Source organism: Pelophylax lessonae (genome assembly GCF_965119305.1).
Source record: "Pelophylax lessonae genome assembly, chromosome: 9".
NCBI lineage: Eukaryota > Metazoa > Chordata > Amphibia > Anura > Ranidae > Pelophylax > Pelophylax lessonae.
This window is the reverse complement of record NC_138776.1, coordinates 25,211,713-25,218,960: the sequence shown is the minus strand read 5'-3', so window position 1 is coordinate 25,218,960 and position 7,248 is coordinate 25,211,713. Positions and strand designations below refer to the sequence as shown.

Here is a 7,248-nt window from a genome sequence, read left to right as displayed (position 1 = left end):
CCCCATACAGTTAGACAGTTAGAAAACACTCCCCTAGGATCACAGGTCTCTATGATCATTTCACAAGCCACGCCCCCATACAGTTAGAAAACACTCCCCTAGGCTCACAATTAACCCCTTGATCACCCCTAGGTAAACCCCTTCCCTGCCAGTGTCATTTTTACAGTAACAGTGCATATTTTTAGCACTGATTACTGTAGTAATGTCACTGGTCCCCCCAAAAGTGTCAAAAATGTCAGTTAGGGGTCCGATCTGTTCCGCCGCAATGTCGCAGTCCCGCAAAAAAGTTTAAAAAAATGTATAAAAATGACAAATCTTTCCCCAAGTTTGTACACAAAAACTTTTGCGCAAACCAATCAAAATACGCTTATTGCGATTTTTTGCCAAAAATATGTAGCAAAATTGGCTTGAAAGGATGAAAAAATGAAATTTTTATAAAAAATTTTTTGGGGGGATGTCATATAGCAGAATGTGAAAAATATTGTTTGTTTTTTTGTCGCTCTTTTTTTGTTTATAGCACAAAAAAATAAAATCGCACAGGTGATAACCCCAAAAGAAAGCTCTATTTGTGGGGAAAAAAATGACATCAATTTCATTTTGGTACAGCGCACAATTGTCAGTTAAAGTAACGCGGTGCCGAATCGCAAAAAATGGCCTGGTCATTAAGGGGGAAAATCCTTCCGGTCCAGAACTGGTTAAATACAGTTATTTGTGCAATGGTGATATTCTTGAAAATGTCACCAAATACAGCATATAATATTTCCAGAAAGCTCCATCTTTTATTGTTTAACCCCTTCTGGACCGGAAAGGTTTCCCCCCCCCTTAATGACCAGGCCATTTTTTGTGATTCGGCACTGCGTTATTTTAACGGACAATTGCGCGGTCGTGCGATGATGTACCCAAATACAATTGATGTCCTTTTTTCCCCACAAATAGAACTTTCTTTGGGTGGTATTTGATCACCTCTGCGTTTTTTTATTCTTTGCGCTATAAACAAAAAAAAAAAAAAAAAAAGCGAAAATTCTGAAAAAAAGAAAACAATATTTTTTTACTTTCTGTTATATAACATTCCCAAAAAAAAAAAAAGAAATCAAATTTTTTCATCAATTTAGGCCAATTTGTATTCTGCTTTATACTTTTGGTAAAAAAAAAAAAAAATCCTAATAAGCGTATATTGATTGGTTTGTGCAAAAGTTATCGTGTCTACAAACTAGGGGAAAGATTTATGCCAGTTTTATTTATTTATTTTTTTTACTAGTAATGGCGGAGATCTGCGATTTTTTTTTTTGCAGGACTGCGACATTGCGGCGGACAGATCGGACCCCTGACTGACATTGATGACACTTTTGGGGGGACCAGTGACATTACTACAGTAATCAGTGCTAAAAATATGCACTGTTACTGTAATAATGACACTGGCAGGGAAGGGGTTAACATTGTGGGTGATCAAGGGGTTAAATGTAGCCCTAGAGGGTGCTTTCTAACTGTGGGGAGGATGGATTTGCTGCATGAACACAGAGACCTGTGTTCCTAAATAAGAGGAATGCAGGATCCCTGTATTCATAACTGACAGAACAGCGGTCCTCCGTGTTTACAATGCAGGAGGCCGACGGCAATTGCAGCCGCTGGGCCCGCTGATTGGCTCCCCCTGTAGGGGTTACATTGTTTTGTGGGACAAAGCCGACCTGCCACAGTATATGTACTGCTGGCGGTCGGCAAGTAGTAAAAGCTGATCTTGGTCTTCAGTCCAGTGACTTTGCCTGGGCTGAGATGATGTCATAGTCTGATGCCTACACAAGGAAGTATTTCCTTAAAGAGGAAGTACACCCTCCTCTGTAACTTGTACCTATAGGTCAGTGATGGCAAACCTTGACTCTCCAGATGTTTTGGAACTACGTTTCCCATGATGCTCAACTACACTGCAGAGTGCATGAGCATCATGGGAAATTTAGTTCCAAAACATCTGGGGTGCCAAGGTTCGCCATCACTGCTATAGGTGATCCTATGATAAGGCTTACCTATAGGTACTGTAAATATCTCCTAAACATGCACCGTTTAGGAGATATTTACCTTACATGCAGCCAGTGACGTCACTGGCGCATGCACTCTGAAGGAACGGCCGCTCGTGCCGTTCCTTCAGAGTTCCGTGCAGTGACTGTCGGCTCCCGCGCGCGTGCTCGGGAGTGACGTCACTGCGACTCCGGCCAATCAGATGGCCGGATGCCGCGATCCCGGAAGACGGGCGACTGGACATGTCGCCCGTCATACAGGTAAGCGGACTGCACGGCGGGGGCTCGTTCTGAGGTAAGTATTTCATAATGAGCTAGTATGCGATGCATACTAGCTCATTATGTGTTTCTCTTGCAGGTTGCAAAAAGAAAAAAAAATTTTTTGGGGGGTTTACAACCTCTTTAAGTCTACTGTCCTGCAGTGATCAGACTGCAACATTGTAATACAGATTGATTCAGAGCACCGATTATATGAAAGAAATCTGAATATCCGAAACAAATTCTGAAAAAGAATCATGCTAACATAATGAATATGGTACAAAATATACTAGTATATTTCCACGCGCCACTGGAAAAAAGGGTGAATATGGTATAAAGTGCAATCTAATATTAATTGTTAATAAATAAATAAATAAATATGTGAAGTAGCAGCTGCTGTATAAAAATAGTGAGGTAGTTGTAAGCAATTGGTCTAACAGACCAAATACAGCGCTTGCTTAGTGTTGAATCTAAACCAACAATCTAGTGAATATAAAGTGCAATAGTGTTGAATACAATCAATCACACGAATATTAATGTAGGTAAATATACTGTATAAATAAACTGGATAAAAATCAATTCCTGTGAATAAAAACATGCATTAATCTTGAAAAAATAAATAGTAGTTTAGAAATATAAATAGTGATTGGTGATAGTTTAAAACAAATAGTGTCTTTAAAAAATAATTGTCCAAAGTTCATAAAATAAAGATAAATATAATCTCGGCTGTTTTCTTGTCCCAAGTGGGTAATATGGTTGGGTCACTTACCAAATGAAGTAGGTACTGAATGCCGTACGGCACCAGAACCAATCAGGCTTTGTAAGCCCCCTGGGCTCAATGGATCTCCTCGAGATGTTATCCCATGGGCTGGCAACGGTCCCTCAGGCTTCTGTAGTATACAATCCGATTCAATATGGGGGAGAAAGAAGAATGCTCCAGATAGTGCAGTATTTTGAGTTGAGGTATTTTATTTACCCTTAATGGGGTTTTCAGCGTTAAAATATATTGCAAACGTTTAGCATTGGTGGTCAGCGGTGCGGGCTCTGAAGACGTCACCGGAAGCGACGAAACACGTTAGCTTGGAACACTTAGCGTGGGTACGTTACGTCGGTTGGAGCGCAAGCCGGAAGCTAGTTCCGAGAGGACGTGCAGCCCGCAACTCAAAATACTGCACTATCTGGAGCATTCTTCTTTCTCCCCCATATTGAATCGGATTGTATATTACGGAAGCCTGAGGGACCGTTGCCAGCCCATGGGATAACATCTCGAGGAGATCCATTGAGCCCAGGGGGCTTACAAAGCCTGATTGGTTCTGGTGCCGTACGGCATTCAGTACTTACTTCATTTGGTAAGTGACCCAGCTATATTACCCACTTGGGACAAGAAAACAGCCGAGATTATATTTATCTTTATTTTATGAACTTTGGACAATTATTTTTTAAAGACACTATTTGTTTTAAACTATCAAACAATCACTTATATTTCTAAACTACTATTTATTTTTTCAAGATTCATGCACGTTTTTATTCACAGGAATTGATTTTTATCCAGTTTATTTATACAGTATATTTACCTACATTAATATTCGTGTGATTAATTGTATTCAACACTATTGCACTTTATATTCACTAGATTGTTGGTTTAGATTCAACACTAAGCAAGCGCACTATTTGGTCTGTTAATCCAATTGCTTACAACATAATGAATATGATGAAACAAAATCTGATATTTATCATTCTGTATGCATTAATAAATCCAAAATGAAACAAAACACTTTTTTTATTGTGCACATCTCTACATATGATGTTATGTTCTTCTGTGACTCCATTATATTCTGTCCCTCCGATTTCTATAAGGCCTCCTACACACTGGATGTTTTTACGGCTGCTGGTTTTGGCGTTAGACGTTTTTTTTCTGTAAACTCCCCAGCATGTTATCCTATGTGTCCATGCACACATAGGCTGTTATCAGCAGTTTTTGGGCAGAAAAAAAAAAAAAACGCCAGAACTGGTGGGTTTTCAGAGTTTTTCAGCTGTAAAAACAATCTAAGGGTCCTTCACACGAACAAACCGATCCACCTTTCAGTCTTTCAGGCGGACCTGATCGGATGCTCCATGCATCCCTATGGGGCAGCGGATGTCAGTGGAGACATCTCCGCTGACACCCGCTTCTATCCGATCCGATGCTGTCTGTGAAATCCGGATTTGATCGGATGAGAACGGATAGGCGGTCCGTTCTCATCCGATCTCCCCATAGAGGACAGCAGGGAATCTGACAGCTTCATCTCCGCACACAGAGCGGAGGCGGAGCTGTCATCCGCCTGCTCAGCGGGAGATCGGCGGATTGATCCCCGCTGAGCAGAACGGACTCTGTCAGCAGATGCGGACCATGTGAAGGAACCCGATAGAGCCCACGCTCACATTGGCCGATATGACATGTCGGCGCAAATTGCCGGCATTGGCACTGTCCGAATCAGTGCGATGCTGACTTTGCGGTGCCGCACTGATTTGCAAAAGTAGTTTCTGTACTACTTTTGGCGACCGCGGGGGCTATTTCTATAGACATCTGTGTCGGAACCCACACAGATGTCTGTGAAATCACCCCTGAAGTCGGACTGAAAATGCCAGTTCGAAATCATGCAAGTTTAGCTGAACTCTCTCTTTGTTAAACAGCCTCAGTCTGATCCAAGGCAAAGGCTTGGTTCACACGGTACAACATACACTCCGACTTTGGGAGCACACATTGCATGACATGTATAAATCATTGGTTCCCTATGAGAGCGATCTTAACTGGTCCAACACAAGTTGGTCGGACTTTGAAAAAGGTTCCTGCACTACTTTGGTCCGTTTTCAGCCTATTCATTATCATTAAAGTCAGATCAAAGTCTGATCCTCATCCTAACCAATTCGACTTGTGACATCAGACATGGTGATTACAGCAGCAACCGGAAAATAGTTTGATGTCATGCTGGGATTGTTTTGATTGGTCAAAGGACAAGTCGGAGTATCTCAAAGCCGGAGCAAAAATGTATCCTGTTGGTTCTCTGGTAAGGAGCTTATCTTCACCGGTGGTGGGACATTGAGCACTTCCAGTTGTCCTTTGATCATCACCCTGAACATCACCTGTGTTATCTGCTTTTCTTATCATGGATACTTGTATTTGGACTTTTTAAATTTCATTTTTTCACTTCTGCACCGTTTTGTGTTTTGGTGCACTTTTGTGTGACATTCATCACAATATTGGTAACTCCACTTGGACTCTTGTAATTTTATATATAGTGTGGTATGTTTATACACTGTGTTAACTTATTCACTTTAGGAGATACACAGATCACACTGTTCACCATTCAACAGGAATATTAGTTCATTCAATTTACTTTTCAGTGTTTTCACCTTGTAAAACACCCACACACTTGTTTAGTGCACCTGATACATATTTTTTATTAATAGCTGAAACCAACACCCTCTCAGCGAAATTCAAACAAATAAAGTAAATCAAGAGATTCCTGACCTCCGCACTAAGCATGTCCACCCCAGCCAGATGCAAAAGTTCCCACCACTCCAGACCTTGTTGTAAGAAGACCATGTCGACCCACTCAAGGAGCTGCGAATCAAACCGGAGGCGATGCCAAGGTGTGCCATGTTGCTTCGCTCCCGAGGCCAACTCCTGGAACCTGTCCAACTGAATACGAGACAACGCATCAGCCAAAGTATTTTTAACCCCCGGAAGATGCACAGCATACAAAAAGACATTCAGTTGCAGACAACGCAATACAAGATGATGCAGGAGCCAAACCACTGGCGGAGAAGACTCAGACAGAGAATTAATGACTTGGACAACCCCCAAATTGTCGCAGTGGAGACGGACTTTCTTGCCACGAAAAGACCCACCCCACAATTCTATGGCAACCAGAACTGGAAAAAATTTGAGGATCAAATTCTTCAAAAAACCAGCCTCCCGCAATTCCTCAGGCCACCGTTCCGGACTCCAACGCCCCCCAAAAAATTCACCATAACCGGCTGACCCGGCCGCATCAGTGTAAAGATCGAGGTCACCATTACTGACAGGCCCACCCATCCACAGCACCCACCCATTGAATGTGTCCAAGATAACTTGCCACACCAGCAGGTCTGCCGTGTGCTCTGCAGTCAAACTAATAAAATGCCTGGGGGATCGTATCCCAGCGGTGGCAGAAGAGAGCCGCCGACAAATGACCCTGCCCATCGGCATAATGCGCATCAGTGTAAAGATCGAGGTCACCATTACTGACAGGCCCACCCATCCACAGCGCACGCCCATTGAATGTGTCCAAGATAACTTGCCACACCAGCAGGTCTGCCGTGTGCTCCGAAGTCAAACTAATAAAATGCCTGGGGGATCGTATCCCAGCGGTGGCAGAAGAGAGCCGCCGACAAATGACCCTGCCCATCGGCATAATGCGGCAGGAGAAATTCAGCTTGCCCAGCAGGGACTGCAACTCGCATAGTTGTATCTTACGCTTGCCAGCCACCGTCCGAACCTCCGGCTTTAGCGCCAGCAGCTTGTTGTCTGGCAGGCGACATTCCATTGCCTGGGAATCGATGATGATCCCCAAAAATGTAATCACGGCTAGCGGGCCCTCCGTCTTATCCGCCGCCAGTGGAATCCCGAAACGCTTCGTGATGTGCTGAACGGTTGCCAGCAGCACACCACAGGGCTTAGAAGAAGGGGGACCAACGCACAGGAAGTCGTCCAAGTAATGGATGACCGAATTGACCCCTGCCACATCCTGTACCACCCACTCGACAAAGGAACTGAAGGTCTCGAACAGGGCGCAGGAAATGGAACAACCCATAGGCAAACAGCGATCCACGTGAAAACCCCCAGACCATCTACATCCTAACAGATGGAAACTGCACGGATTGACCAGCAGCAACCGAAAAGCTGACTCGATGTCATTCTTTGCCATGAGGGAGCCCCTGCCGTAGTGCCTGATCCAAA

General features: G+C 43.5%; 1 pseudogene across 1 annotated transcript in view; it reads right to left on the bottom strand.

Moving 5' to 3' along the window:
- The window catches only part of LOC309564174, a 150,917-nt pseudogene extending 143,815 nt beyond the window's left edge, over positions 1 to 7,102 (bottom strand). The window contains exon 1 of the transcript in view: positions 6,689 to 7,102. The product of the transcript in view is annotated as an uncharacterized misc_RNA (transcript). The remainder of the gene's footprint in view (positions 1 to 6,688) is intronic.
- Positions 7,103 to 7,248: the final 146 nt, after the last annotated feature.